At 46.7% G+C, this 16,321-nt stretch overlaps 1 long non-coding RNA gene across 1 annotated transcript; it reads right to left on the reverse strand.

Annotated features, from left to right (window-relative positions):
- Positions 1–3,287: 3,287 nt before the first annotated feature.
- On the reverse strand, positions 3,288–14,161 carry LOC123514306. The gene is made up of 3 exons (XR_006677561.1): positions 13,660–14,161; positions 5,925–6,445; positions 3,288–3,499 (listed from the first exon to the last, which is right to left on the reverse strand). It is a non-coding gene; the product is annotated as an uncharacterized LOC123514306 (long non-coding RNA).
- Between the last annotated feature and the right edge of the window lie 2,160 nt (positions 14,162–16,321).

Consider the following 16,321-nt stretch of genomic DNA (forward strand, 5'->3'; position numbering starts at 1 on the left):
TTGGAAAGTAAGGTCTCTCTCTCTCTCTCTCTCTCTCTCTCTCACACACACACACACACACACACACACACACACACACACACACACACACACACACACACACACACACACACACACACACACACACACACACACACACACACACACACACACACGCACGTGGGAAGGGTGGAGGGGGGGTAAGGAATCCTGCAGGCTGGGCTGGTCGTCATGGCGGGGCTGCATCGTGGGGCGGGGCGGGGCGGGGCAGTGGTGGGTCCGTGCAGGCGAGAGGCAGCGGCCTGAGCTAGCAAGTATATTTACCGTGAGGGAGGAAAAAGTGCGGTGAGCAAAGGCGTGAACAGGTGGGGTGGGCACGATATCCTGTTGCACTTGTGGAAGTAAACTAATTAGCGGTTTGGCAGGTGAGGCCCCTTCGTCGGGAGGTGCTGAGGCGTCAGGAAAAGCGGGACACCGTGCTGATAGTCAATGCAGGAGGGGATGTAGTACAGGCGGATGTGTGGGCTTTGAAGTGTGGTTCTTTCTATTTCTACCATTTCATCTCAGTCAGGATTTTGTGGACAAAGTTTCCCTCTACTACGAGCTGCTGTATCTCATTCACATGCATTTCCTTCCGAGCGCCAGGCTTTGGTCTGGATCCCTGCGTCTTAGTGCAGCCTCCCGCCGCCCAGCCCTCTCTGCACATTACCGTCTCTCTTTATTTATTTGCCTCTTATTGTTATTTTTTTTCACTCTTACACGAGAAAATAAAGTCAAGTGGAGTTGGTGACGTCAGCACCGAAGAATTAGTTGGGAGCGAAACAAAGACTCCCTTTCATTGTTGGATATTTTTTACATAATCCTCTGTATCATTTTAGACACTTAACCTTGTCCCGCATTCTCTCAAATAATCACGTAGCCTGGAAAATACTAAATCATCTCTGTATCATCCCATTTATCTGTGTCCATACAAACGATTTTTTTTTGTTTTGTTTCTACAGTAATCTTAATGTTAACGAAAAGAGACTCCAGCAAACGAATTAATGTCATCACTTTCGTCCTTCTCTTGCCATGAGGACTTCCACTGCGTCGCGGAGACTTTTTTCTCTCCTTACTAAGTCCTTCAGACCACAAATAGCGGACAAGTCACACACTCAGACTGTTCCGTGCCCTTGATCCGCCGCCCCGCTGTAAGTCACGCCTCGCCTCCCACCTCGCCCTCGCCCTTTACAGTTAATCTAAAACCAATACATTTTAAACATCATAAAAATTGGCCTCTATCACAGAGACGACATGAATGTATCTGCGTTTCTGTTCACCTCTGTGCCTGTCTGCCTGTCGTGATACATTTGACACGTAGCAAGGGCAAGTGTCAGAATGGCAAGCTGATAGCGCTAGTCCTTGGATAGTCTTCACTAGTAATATACACGTCAAGGAGTCACTGGGCAGCATCTAACATAATGAATGGCCTTACTCGCCCCTGGCCTCGTGCATGTACCGCCCTACCCCTCCTCATCCACCGCTGTAAGGCAACAGTCATTATGAAAAGAACAAACAAGCTGAGTCCGACACACGCCTTCTACAGCACCCGTGAAACTGAATCTTGGGAGCGGGTGGAGGCGGGCTGGGGAGTGGGCGTGGGCAGGAAAGGCAAGGAGGAGATAGGAGGGAGTGGAGATCTGTGAGGTGCCTTTGTCGGTCTGTTTCTACGACGCCCCACCCGGTACCCCTTCTAGTCCCTCCTACTGGTACCCTCTCCCGACATCCCACTCTCAGTCAGGCCCTCCCGCCCCGCCCCGCCCCACCCCTTGTTAGGTTCATCCTGAATGTTGTCAAAACGTTCTGTGTAGCTTCCCGTCCGCCAGTGTTTGATGTTCAGTGAGTCAATCTAGATAATAGATCCCGCTACCAAGAACTGCGAAGGAGAAAATGGTACTGTGTCGCCCTATCAGTGGAGTTTTGGGTTTGTTGATTGTGTTATGTGCAGGGCAAGACGGGGTAGAGCTGGGTGAGGCCGATGTGGGACGAGTAGGAAGGGGTAAAAAAGGGCAGAACGAGGAAGAGGAAAGGAAAGGAGGAGGGAATGTGAAGAGGATGAGTAATGTTGAAAGGAAACTGTGGAATAGGATACACAGCGTACGTGTGTGTGGATGTGTGTGTGTGTGTGTGTGTGTGTGTGATTCACTGTTTGATCTGTTGCAGTCTCTGACGAGACAGCCAGACGTTACCCTACGAAACGAGCTCAGAGCTCATTATTTCCGATCTTCGGATAGGCCTGAGACCAGGCACACATCACACACCGGGACAACAAGGTCACAACTCCTCGATTTACATCCCGTACCTACTCACTGCTAGGTGAACAGGGGCTACACGTGAAAGGAGACACACCCAAATATCTCCACCCGGCCGGGGAATCGAACCCCGGTCCTCTGGCTTGTGAAGCCAGCGCTCTAACCACTGAGCTACCGGGCCGTGTGTGTGTGTGTGTGTGTGTGTGTGTGTGTAAATTAACTTACCAACCAGCTAACCGGCGAGCAGTCAAATAACTGTCGGCTAAATCATTCAGTAAGTTGAGCCAAATTAGCATACACGTAATTAAACTTTTGAATATATTATAATAAAATGAAGTTATACGCACCAGAGAAAATACTGCAAAGACCCTATAATAAGAGAGAGAGAGAGAGAGAGAGAGAGAGAGAGAGAGAGAGAGAGAGAGAGAGAGAGAGTTGAGGCAAAAAGAGAAAGTTTCCTGTCTTTAACTATGTGTCGTCCTTTACAACCGCGGTCCAACCTGACGAGGCCCAGACTTTTCAGGAGTTCTCAGGAAAGTTGGCGGACCTGCTCGAGGGTTTTGAGACTCTGACGACTTTCTGCAGGTGGCGAGGAACATGTGATGGCGGAAGATATGAATATTCCTGCACTTTAATATTCTCGCTAGTAGTGATTTCAAAGGCGGGAAAGGAAGCGGCCAGGAGGAAGAAGAGGACGAGGAGGGAAAGGAGGAGTACAGGAGTAAGAGGAGGAGGAGGAGGAGGAGGAGGTTGTGTAGTGAGGGTGTAAGAGAACCTGAGTAAGAGTGTTCCTTCCGTGCTGACGAGGAAATGGCCAAGATGCGTAAGAAAGGAAATGAAAAAAGAGAATTAGGTAATCATATTCAAGCAGACTTAGAGGAGGTACAATTTCCACTTTTGTTCTGTGTGTAATTATAATTCATAGCTTTTTCCTGTTTCATTCAGGACCGTTCTTGTTTCCCAGGAAAGAGGAGAGAGACGCGTGGTTCAGCGTGGTGTGCTCTCTCTCTCTCTCTCTCTCTCTCTCTCTCTCTCTCTCTCTCTCTCTCTCTCTCTCTCCTTTTTCTTGTTATTGTTCTTGTTCTTGCTCTTCTTGTTCTTGTTCTTGTTTTCCTCCTCCTCGTCGTCGCTGCACGGGTAGGAGTGGCACTATCAGCTTGCATGCACTGATAAAAGCCTTCCCGTGTGTTGCCGCGCCGTGAGCAGCCATGTAACACTGACCGATGTGACTGACGGGTTGAATCAAGATACATATATTACATTACAGGTACACGTCTAGGCTGTAACAGAGAAATACTACGTATAGCGGTTCAAACACCGTTATCAATTATTAATAACATATAGTTCAAGGGATTCAAAGTTGTCCACATTTTAGCTTCCACAAGGAGAACGACACTACAGATATCTGACGACTGAAACCACGAACTAGAAGTTGTATATCTCCAATTGCAAAAGCTTGTATCAAACTACTATGAATTCGTGAGGTTAAGTGACAGGAACACAAGGAAATCATTTAAAGAAGAAGACCACTAGGAAAAACATCACGAACACCACTCCCACTACTAACAACAACAACGATAGCGGCGGCATCGGCGGCAACGGCGACTTGTTAAGTATCTCTGATTCTCATTCATAAAACATTTGCATAGTAATTAGAAACAGTGCTTACGTATACCCTAACCACACGAAGGCGTCGCGCTGGACTGTGCGAGATGTTGTGACAAGCAGTGAGGGGAATTGAATATAAGTAGAAAATAGATTCTGTACATGGAACCATCACCTTCACGCGGCACACACACACACACACACACACACACACACACACACACACACACACACACACACACACACACACTTTGAGAGTTGATTCAGTTCTAAGGATGTGTTTCTGGGAAGCTCTTTTAAACAGTGCCAGATTCCTTGAGCTCGGTGGTTTGTTCGGAGCCTGGCTCGGTGACAAACACTGTGTGGCACCAAGAGTCGCTTTGTGTATGTAGCGAGAGTGGCGTTCTGCCTGACGGTTTCTGTTCTACAGCCGCCCAGACTCGCTAATGGATATGCCACACACAGGTCCACGCAGCGACCACCAATCCCGTTCATCGTTCCAAACAGGCATCCGTCCCGAGTGTCAGGTCGAGAGTTATCCATTACGCTCCCTGACCTCAAGCCTCACCAGTGCGGAAGGCTAGAAACTGATCCATCAGGCTAACCTAAACACACAACGTATTCGTTCCCACGAGGCTTAGCGGCTGCCTGTCCCGTTTGAGATGCTGTGCAGGTGATGTGGAGTGACGGGGCACAGCTGACCCTCAACGCCCCGCCGGACAGACCGCCACGTCCATCTCACTTGCCGTCCACTAAGGTCGGGGCAGGGAGAAGGCCCCGGGCTGCATGACAATGGGCCTCGCGTCACTGCCCATCAGAAATGTTAAGAGGAGCGTGACTTGTTTATGGTCGCGCTAGTTTGTTCCTGCCGGACACCGGACATTCCCACCCAGGGCAGAGTTGAGGTAGAGCGTCGCTGTTCAGGTTTGCTACAGATCGCGATGTGTGCATGTAGCCGTCTGGAAAGTGTACCTGTGTGTCTTGACTCTTGGAGTGTTCTCGAATTGTTTTGCTGTGTTGAACCACCAGCGTGTGCGGAGACACCAAAGCAGGCAGATTTTCTGTATAAGGAGATAAACAAACAAGTGAAAGATGGGTACACTGGCACACAGATGCTGGTGTGAGTGTGGGTGGGCATCAGAAGGCCTTGGATAGGTCACCATTGAGGATCATTTTACAGTTACGTCATCGCCCAGACGCCCCGCAACACACTGCACGCAGCGAGGAGCAATCGTAGGGGCACTGAACTTTTGTCATCAACATATAAAGCAACTAGATTCCAATGCATGAATGTTTCCGTTCCCTTAATCCCGGCAGTGTCATGTAACAACCACAGATTACGCTCAACGTTATTTGGATCACAACAATCAGCAGATATCGACCACACACCGCTCCTTATTCCTTGTGATGATGGTGTGCGCGACAGCTAGTTAGGACGCTCACAACACCAGGACATAAATCACGGGGCGGCAAGCCTGCAGTGTGATGCCCAATATGCTTCAGCGATCACCATCTTGTCTGCACGTCAAGTGGATGGCATCTGCTTCGCGGCTGTTCACCAAAACGTTCGTTCTACTTTTCATGACGTGGAGACTGGTTAACCATCTCTAATACAAAGGCATTTGTATTTTGTTGTCCTTCCCCGGTGCCCCTTCTACATAAAAAAACTATAATAAATAATCAAATAAAATACAAAGAGAAGCATGAGCAACTGTCTATTTAGTCTGTTTAGAATCCCAGGTCCGTGACGTCGCAAATAAAAAGACCTTTCATGCTGAGGAAACACTCGCCGCACCAGAAAATGTCACGTTTAGTCTTTTTTTTTATTAGTTAGACAAAGTTGCATCTCTCTCTCTCTCTCTCTCTCTCTCTCTCTCTCTCTCTCTCTCTCTCTCTGTTGCTCTAGTATGAAGCATGAACAATACTGTGGCGGGAGAGGCATGCAGGCGAGCGTTCCGCAGCCCTGCACAGCCATCCTTGTCTACACGGAGTGGCTCGAGTGAGGGGAAATAATGACTCGAGTGAAAAGAAACAAAGTAATGCACTTACCTCCATCCTTAGGCTGTTTCCCTGGCGGTCGCTCCTCCTCCTGTGGCTCCATTTTTCTCAGCTGCTAAGACTGTCAACCATCACTGGGCAAAACTTCCATGCAAAGCAGTTTGTAATTTCCATAAAACTTTGCTAAGTTCGTTGAAAAAAAAATACTTTTCACCAGATTTTTCCTTGACAAGGCAAACTATTTAGCACAACGGTGAGAGAGAGAGAGAGAGAGAGAGAGAGAGAGAGAGAGAGAGAGAGAGAGAGAGAGAGAGATGGGAAGGAGGAGAGGAGAGGGAGAATGGGAGAAGACAGGCAGGTAAGGGGTGTGTTGATGTGCCTGACAAACTCCAGTCAATTATCTTGCACCAGGATTAAGTACATTCACAAATGATGGTCGCCCAAGAACTGCTGGGTCACATGGAAACACTGCTTTTCACTCCTTCAGCTGCCGGGCGTTGTAGGAGTCCTCAGTGATAGGCAAGTCCCATCGGTGTTGCGGAGTTGCGTGGCCTCAGTTGTTCATCGGGGACCTGCGAAACGAAGGATACGTATAAGAATATAAGAAAGATGAGAAGATTATCATGAAAGCTGAATGAAGACACCAGACCTATACACATGGCAGCCCCTATATAAGACCTACCTACTTGTCTCTACCTATCACCTACGTCCAAAGGTTTGCCTGTATGATGGGATAGACTGGCAATACATGACTTATCACTGTGGCGAAGCAGAAGCGTGAGCCTTTCTAGTCAACATGATCGTGAGTCTGGATGGATGATAAGCACAATTCAGAATGGAAAAATTGAAGCGAAAAACACAACAATGTTCTAGAAATTTAGAGAAACTGTGATCACCATATTCAACTTCGTAAGAAATCGTATTTAAATGTGTGATGAGCTGAACACTTATCTCGGTGATTCGAGGGTACACACGCGTAGTGAAGCCAGACATTCATGCATGTGTTCGTGTGTGTCGGGAGGAAGGTAAAATCGGTAAATATTCGCCATTCGAAATTGATTTATGAGCAAAAGGTCAGCAAATTATTATTACATGTGGTTTGGAGTGGCAGTGTTGATAAGAAGTTAGAATTGCATGATAAAATGATTTGAACCAGAATGTACGTAAGTATGGTCCTTGATATGCCAAGGGCAGACTGGAGATGAGCAGGCGAATGTTCGTCTCTCACTACCATTCTCCACGACTACCATTCTCCACGAAGCCTCAAGGATGACTAATGACTGGCCGCGAGAATGGAATAATGGGCAAGACCACAGTCAAGATCTAACAGACGAGCTTTATTTAGTTTTGATTCTTGGCATCTTAAGAGGAAGCCCAGAGGGAGTCCGTTAACTGCACATGAACGACTTCAGTGCCATTGAAAGGGACGCTGCCAGCCCTCTGCCAGCCGCTAAGGGTTGGACAAACGGTTACTTATAAGTAGTCTCTGTAAAGATGCATGAATCAGAAGTCTGTCATCAGTATTTCTTGGAAGATAATTCATCAAGAAAAAGGGAGGGAAATAAAATCAAAGTCGAGCCATATTGATAACAAAGAAGTTGGTTGGTATGATAAATGAAGCCGAGGAAGGGCGAGTGTCTGAGTATTCCGTCGTTTACTCTGTCATAAAGAGATCAGGTTCGTCTGTTTACGCTGTGCTTCGTGCCTCGCGTGCGACACAGACGGTGTTTGTTTGGCCAGAGTGGCAGGAGTGTCCCAGCTGGAGCGTATAAACAGAGTAGCTACTATTTATGGAGGCCACCCGCCGCCCTCGCCCTGCTGCAGGTTGGGGCGCGGCAAGATGCTGAGACACTTGAAGTAGTGTGTCCTTAACGGCGTCGAGAACTCCTTGCTCCGGGTCACCTGAACTTCATTACTTCCTGAAAGAAAATCTAAAAATAGCGCCACTTTAGCTTCGCTACAGACACGCGTCCTTTCCCTTGTAGCCAGCACTGTGCCTCCACTAACTTTCGGTTTGCAGTAGTTTATCATCTTATAAACAAGATAAACACGTCGTTATCATCCTTACGAGTAATTACAGAATTTTATGTTCTCAAATGTTTTGCCATAGATGTGCAATAATTTTACTCTGTTTACCCCTAAGTGAGCGGTGAGGCTGGAGAGAGACAGATTTATGAAAAAGCCTCATGACTGGCCGTCTTGTGCTGCTGCTAACCTTTTTCTATCTTTCCTCGATCCTGTAACAATTATCATATTACCTCATGCATCGATTACTGTAACACAAATGATGGAAGCCAACCGTTCAGGAACACTGGCAATAATAATTTAGATGCTCCCTCCCCACCTAATTCCTCCACCTGTGGACTGTGAACTAGAACGGTACATTGATATTTACTAATCTTGTAGAGACAAAAAATTATGAGGAAGACGACGACGGTGGTGGCTGTAGTAGTGATGATGATGATGATGATGATGAGTTATGGGGGTGGTGGTGATAGTGGTGATGATGATAAGGAGATAAAAAAATATGGGATAACTAAACAGCAACAGATCTTAGAACGCTTGCTTGGATAACCATTTGTAAAGAGACAGGAGGAGGAGGAGGAGGAGGAGGAGGAGGAAGAGGAGGAGGAGGAGGAGGAGGAGGAGGAGGAGGAGGAGGAGGTGGAGGAGAAGGAGGAGGAGGAGGTGGAGGTGGAGGAGGAGGAGGAGGAGCAAAGAGAGATGATAATTATAACTCTATAATCATGGTAACCCTGAAGGAGGTCGTTTACACACACACACACACACACACACACACACACATATATATATATATATATATAGAGAGAGAGAGAGAGAGAGAGAGAGAGAGAGAGAGAGAGAGAGAGAGAGAGAGAGAGAGAGAGAGAGAGAGAGAGAGAGAGAGAGAGAGAGAGAGAGAGAGAGAAATAAATCTGTCAAGTTATGTCTCCTGTTCAGTGGGCGAGACTTGTCCGTGATCACTCTGCCAGACCGACGGCTTAGAAGGGCAGGACGGAAAGAGGAGCACGCACGGAGGACACAACACGCGGCAGGTCATCAAGTGGAAGGATTACTTGGCTGTGGACGAGACACTTCCGGACAAACGATTGTAGATACTGAACAAAATACATGCCTGTCCTATTGCCGCGCCATGTAGGTACACACGGCGAAGACTGATCGATGTGTGTGTGTGTGTGTGTGTGTGTGTGTGTGTGTGTGTGTGTGTGTGTGTAGAATGGAGAGAGAGAGAGAGAGAGAGAGAGAGAGAGAGAGAGAGAGAGAGAGATTCATGTCTATTCAGTAATAATAATTTTCCAGCCAGGCTTCTCGTTCGTACCAGTGATAAGCTTTTCCAGAGCAGACTGAAAGAAAATTAGTGAGTCCTCAAAGGCGGGGCGAGGCCAGCGGAGTCCAGGGAGGAGGAAAGCAAGGCGGGGCGGTGCGTGCGAGGCACTGGAGATTAGTGAATGGTGTGCCTTGAGTGGAAAATAGGCACATAATGGGTGACGTGAAGGCTTTCAGAAAACGCTGAAGAAAATGCTTTTAAAAAATAGGTTCTTTCATGGCGCTGTGTGTGTTGAGGTGAATGAGGCGCAGGAGTAAAGGGAATTCTTCATGAGGCAGCATCTGCTGACACGCGTCGTTCGCTGCTGCTGCCGCTGCTGCTGCTTCTGGTACTGCTAGTGCTGCTGTTGCTGCTTCTGCTGCTACACGCTCGGAATGAGGAGTTGAGGAGGAGGTAGGATAGGTGAACATCCGTGAAGGTTTGCATGAACATCAGAGGGGCGAGGTTTGGTTGTGGAAGTGTTACGGTGAAAACAATTAAACAAGCCTTTCTCTCTCACTCAGAACATTATCGATTAAAAAGGAAAAAAAGTTTATTGGAATGGAGGTACGAGGCTGGCAAGGAAGTGCCTGCATGGAACGAGGTTTGTGTCTGGAGGGGCGCTCAGTTGTACAGTGTGGGTCGCAGGATGGAGCTCCGTTGAATAACAAGTCAGAATTTTTTGTTTCTGATGTTTTAAGCGGGATCATTGCTTAATGGTTGACTGTATTGATTAAAGGCACTGTGCATTTGTAGATACTTTGCAATATATAATGTGATGGTAATTATTTGGTGCTCTTCCTTCATGATGCTTATAGTGCTGTAAGATGAGCGCCTTTAATAACATAACGAGCTGATTGGTTCTGAAGAGTCCATGTTGATGAACAGTGTGTTCCAGCCATTGTTGCCTTGTTATCATCAATTATTCTTCCTCCTTAGGGGACTCGGGCCTACTTTTAATTGCCTGTGTCAAGTTTCTTGTAGTATCTGATATCTCTGGAGTTCATTGAAAAATTATTATTGATCATTGTTTGAACTCAATTCACATTTCCTTTCTCTGGAGGGGTATAACACAGTGCTGCGCTGCCACTTGATTCGTGGGTGGAGCGCTATTCCTTGAGTACGAAAATTCCGAATCGGTAAATTGATGATTGTGATGGATTAAACATTCTCTTCCCTGGACCAATGTGTTTGCGTTTGTGTGTAAGTTATCAAAGTCTGTACAAAAATGCGTTAAGATGTAAAAATTCGTAAAGGGAAAGAATAAATCAGTTTCGAGAGTCGAAGCTTCATGTTCTGCATGAACCAATCGACCCCTGCCAGCGGCTTCAGTGCTCAGTCTGTCTCTCGGCAGTGGACGGCTTAGGTGTGCGGAGTTTGTTCAAAGGTAAATGTAAGATGTTTACTGTTGGAGCGGAGTAGAGAGAGAGAGTGAGCGCCGCGCAAACAAAGGGCAAGTTGTGCCGGGGCACCTGCGTGTTTTCCTCGACACACGGGTTGCCTCGAGGAAGCGTCCTGTACGCTTGACTTAGGGATTGAAGTGTTACTGACGTCTTGGCAAGGAACTTTTCCTTTCAAATGACAAAATGCTTTCGTTGCAGTATACAAGATCTAATGCATCCCCAATCATATTTCACAGGAGAGTTGTAAACCTCGAATACGCCAGAAAGCCGGAGTGAGTGGCTACTCTGTGTGGCGGCGGTTGATGCCTTGGCGAGTAGTGGGTGGGCAGTGAGCGGGCCACCCTCGTCCTGTAACAGTAGTTCCGGGAGCACCACATTCGCTCTCTCCGCTTCCCCACCCCCGCCCGGTCCCTGGCATGCATCCCACAGGTGAGTGGCCACAGCGTCCAGCAAGAAATGTGTTGCACTTCACACAAATAGTTCACAAATACTAAAAGGCCAGTTTTACGTTAACTATTTATAACAAAATGAGAAAATGAACCGCGATGTCATCTGCTGAGCATCAAGGCTAAAATCTAAGAAATAAAAAATAATAATGTCTGAAGAAACTTCGTGACTTCCTTAGCCACAATGTGCTTGAAGTACTAATGTTGCATGAAGATCTATGCAATGAAAGGGTCGTAAGAACACATTAATTTACCAATAACTTTCGTAATATCATAACTTGACAAACTGCCAGTATATTTTACTTCTCAGCTTGCTCCATTTCACCTCGTCTGAAGCTTGACCTAATCCACGAATCCTTGACCTACAATAAAATATTTCTACGTATTACGGTACTAGACAAGTCAAAACCTAGAGAACTAGATCAGTGGTTTGAGCTTCTTGAAGCGACACTCTCAGGAAGCTTAGTGGCTAGTTAAAGTGGTGAGGACGACCCACACCTGCCTTCAGGAGGCGCTGTGGGATTAGTGGGTCGTAGTGACGCTCCTCAGCCCTGAGCTGCAGCCTGCAGCCCACACCGTCACTGGTGCTTATCTCATGTTTGTATTCATGGTATTCATCTTGCTTCACCACGCCTTCATGACCTGGACTTAAACAGCATTTTTTAATTTCTTTTATTTGCGTGTTGCATTAGAAGTCGTTCACGCTTCTCTTTCAACCAAACGACATGTTTTTCGCCACAAAAAAGAAACCCACTAATAAACACCCGGACACTGTGTAACCTCTTCAAGCCTTTATTGCTCCCTGCTTCGCTAAGAGTCGAGGATTAACGGCAAACCCTTCTGTGCGTTCCCAGTTTGGGGATTCTTGCCTCAAGATAATAGGAAGAGTGGGGAAATTATGCAAAAATCACTGTACATGTTTGAAACACATTTTTTTGTCATGCTCTGAAAAAAATGTGTTTGCTCCTAATGTTTTCTGTGATTTATTTTCAATACTTACAAATAAATTATTGTTAGAGGTATACTTTTTGATGCAGTTCTTTCCTCTCCTACTTTCAACAATGCTTGCATTATGATCTCAGACACACACTCCCATGTGTCCCTTGTTTTACCGTCTGGTCGTGTTCTCTGATGCAGGATGTACTGGTGACAAAGCCCGAGCCTCCTCACCGCTACCAAAAGAACCCCTGGTAAGAGATGACATGACAAACATTCCAGCTGTGTTCATACTTGTAGGCAGGATACATTGATTACATGGACGCACCACAAGTGTATCCAGGACGGTTGATCTGAGAGTGATACATTACTATAGTTTTGGCACGATTCCTTAACGCGCCCCGTGAGCCTCCACCTTTACGCCTCTCCTCTCAGGGTTAGTTACTCGCCAGACTAAACAGGGAAGCACTGACTCAGAGTGGAGGGCGCCTGTTGTTTCCTGCATGGCCATCACTTACAGTATGTTGTGCCTCCCTCCCTCCCTCCCTCCTTTCTCCAGAATTAAGAGCATGACCTCAGCAGTATTAAACTTGTGCATCCTTACTCAGCCACCCGCAGCCTCCCTCCATCTTGGTGCCTCTCATCATCTGTGGCGTCAACACTGTTTTGTTATCAGATATTACATGCGGAAGATGAATTAAAAGTTATTAGACATTCTGCTTGTCACAAGACGCAGTAATTACATCATGAGTGAGGTGGAAATGTAATAAATTTAAACTAACAACGACAAATGATGCCTAAATGAAACACAATACAGTGGACGCCTTTGTCATGGTCATCACGAGGCTACATTAAGTTTCATGGGCTTAACAGCAGCAATAAAGAAGTACGGTATAAAAAAAAGGAAAAGGGAGACGAAGTGTAACAGGAGCAGGAATAGGAAAGTGGAGTTAAAGATTAAAAAAGAAAATACTAGCACGAGCAACAGCAAAGACTTTAATTTACTTCTACTAACTACTACGGCTACTGCTACTACTACTACTACTACTGCTACTGCTACTGCTACTACTGCTACTACTACTACTGCTACTGCTACTGCTACTTTTATTAATACTACTGGTACTACTACTAACTCATACTACTAACTCATACTACTAACTACTACTAAGTATTAGCTACTACTACTACTACTACTACTACTACTACTACTACTACTGCTGCTACTGCTGCTACTACTGCTACTAACTGCTACTACTAACTGCTACTACTAACTGCTACTAACTACTACTAACTGCTACCACTAACTACTACCACTAACTACTACCACTAACTACTACCACTAACTACTACCACTAACTACTAACTACTACCACTAACTACCACTAACTACTACTTTTACTTCTACTGCTGCTATTACTTCTACTACTACTACTACTACTACTACTACTACTACTACTACTACTACAACTTCTACTACTACTACTAATGAAGTGAGTCTTCGTTCCTCTCTATCTTCCCTTCACTCTATTTTCCCTTCATGCCCCTCCCATTTCACCACCATCCCCGCCACTACCACTTTTGCTAACAACAACAACAACAACAACAACAACAACACTGGAGGTACTTGCCGTCTCGCTTAAGGGCTAACCAGTGCCTACCGAGTTAGTACTTACCATGGGCGGGGCAGTGTGCCAGACGCCTGTACGTCACAAACTACAAGCACCACACACGATGCACACCACAGATGGGTCCTCGCCGCCAGATGGTCACCTGCATTGCACATAAAATCAGCAACCTCTTGACATAACCATGTGCGCACAGCGTCCTACCCGCATCTCTTCGCTAACATGACGAGGTTTGCCATTTCATTCATCAAACTGTAGCACCAACCAATTTATTTTCTATTTTTTTTTTTTTTTTTTAAGATCTTCACAACATACAAGATAATGGTAGTAAGAATAGCTTGTATTGCACAGTAAAGATCACGCGCCACACAACACGCACCACCACACCAACACTCATACACACGCACTATTCCTCGCGCCGTGCCTCACAGCTCTCAACCCGCACTCCACACCCGCCACTAGCCATCACTAACAGAGCCTCCGTACATCCCCCGCTGCCGCCACACTGGCACACCACCACCGTCCAGGCTGACACTAGTGCCACGCTACCCCGCCACTCTCACGGACTCCGCCACACTGCAGCCTCACCCTACCCTGCCCCCTCGTGCCCTGCCCTGCCCTGCCCATCCATCCCCTCGTTGTATTCCACCAGTGTTATTGTTTCTTACGCCTTTTAAACGTTTCTCTCTCTCTCTCTCTCTCTCTCTCTCTCTCTCTCTCTCTCTCTCTCTCTGTGTGTGTGTGTGTGCGCGCGCGCGTCATCTCGTCTTTTCTCCCCTCCCACCTCCCCCACCGCGCCGCTACTACGCTAATGACCAACACTTAAGTTTTCCCTCAACTGCCGCCCCACAACCGCCTGAGACACAAGGGCAGCAGTTACAAGGCCTCTCCCACTGGTCTCATCTCTGCGTTACTCGTATTTACTTCACCCCCACTTGGTACAGTAGTCTTCTGTTATGCCTGCCGTATGACCAAGAAGGTTTGTGCTTCTTCCTTAGGTCAGATCGTGAGAGGGTGTTTTGTTGAATAATACCGCGGAGAAAATTGGTATGATATTCTACACTCGGTTCAAAGTGCGGCAACAAAACACGAACATTCTCTCAAAACGTGGGGAGGGATGGTAGGAATGAGACTGAGTGACCCCGTTTCTCCTCCCTGTAGGAATGTTACTAAGCTGGTTCTGTTAAACGAATATAGAGAGCGATAGATCTAAACAGTGTACTGCGCATTGAGATAATTTATGGCCGCCTTATTTTCTGTTACTTTTCTACTTAGGCAAGGACCATTCTTAAGTCATTCATAATTCAAGGCGACTGTTATGATACTGGCGTGGCGACTGGCGAGTGGAGTGGTGACCGCGGATCTGCGTGATAGCAAGTGTGATGCGGATCAAAACGATGTGTACAGGGGCGTGGAGAGGCGAGGGTGGTCAAGGTTTCGTGTGGCTCAGCAGGTGTTGTGGCAGACCGTCTTACAGTGAGTAATTTGATTATCGTGCACTCGTCAATGGGTTCTTTTATACACATCCAAGTGAAAGAAAAAAGCTTCTTATAGATGAGTTGGCAACATTCGCTAAGCAGAGAAGGGGAGTCATTCACCACCACCACCACCACCACCACCACCAAGGCGACGCGCCACCTTATGCCACCCTGCCTGTGTAAGGAAGGCGTAGACGTCAGGTTTTTAGGAGTCCTCTCAAGGCGCGTCACTCGGCTCACCTACCTTTACTCTGTCAATCACATTCTCTTACTTTTCTCTCACCATGCTGCCTCTCGAGCCGTTGCTTCTCAATAGCCTTCCCCTACTTCCTCTATCACGCCCTCCCGCCACCTGTTAAGTCGCCGTCTTGTACTCACAGAATGACCACACTTCTTTTGGGAATATTGACTCCTTCGCTCGGCCATGTCACATCCTTCACGTACCAGTTGTGATATAACTTAAAGCTTTCCCACTCGTCGTCATCACTCTCGTTCATCACAGTTCACTTTGCTATACTACCGTTGACTCCTCGCGTACCGTTGTTAGTTTTACAGTTGTTCGATTTCGTTTATCCAGTTGCGTGTGCGTGTCGAGTGTAACACATGAGAGAGGAAGCTTTATTAATGTTGTACTATTATGATAATTATCCTTTAACATTTTTTTTTCTTTAACTGCATCATTTTGTCTTTTTTTTTTTTTTTTTTGTATGTTAATACAGTGGATCTGTGCGTGCTTTGGGATCCGAGGGGTCTCCAAGCGCACGGGTTCGAATCCTGTCTACGGTCTGAGTGTAGGTTGGGCTTCCTCACTCGGGGCAACGGTTTCCTAGCGGGTGGGCTTTGAAATAGGAGGTACCCTTAATAAGTATCCCCTTTAGCCCATAAATTCCTGTGAAAAGCCCACATGATATAAAAAAAAAAAAAAAAAATCATTTATTTTTCATGCTCTAAAGTCCTTCCTCCACACCCGCTGGTAATCTTTCTGGTCTGGACTCGCTTCTAGCAAATTACGTGCAGTTAAGCCCTCTATCACCGTGTGGTCTCAGCCATCTCATCCCAATAGATGTTGGGAAACTGCCTTAGCCTGCCTACGCATCGGTCGCACTCGTCTCACCCTCTCCTATTCAATGTCTCGTTCTCCTCCAGCTCCTTATCCATCTTGTGGTGCCCACTCCTCCATCTCCCATATCCCCTTTTTTGCCCAGCTTATACCCAAACTCGCCTTACTGCCT

This window comes from Portunus trituberculatus, chromosome 37 (assembly GCF_017591435.1).
Source record: "Portunus trituberculatus isolate SZX2019 chromosome 37, ASM1759143v1, whole genome shotgun sequence".
NCBI classification, from domain to species: Eukaryota; Metazoa; Arthropoda; class Malacostraca; order Decapoda; family Portunidae; genus Portunus; species Portunus trituberculatus.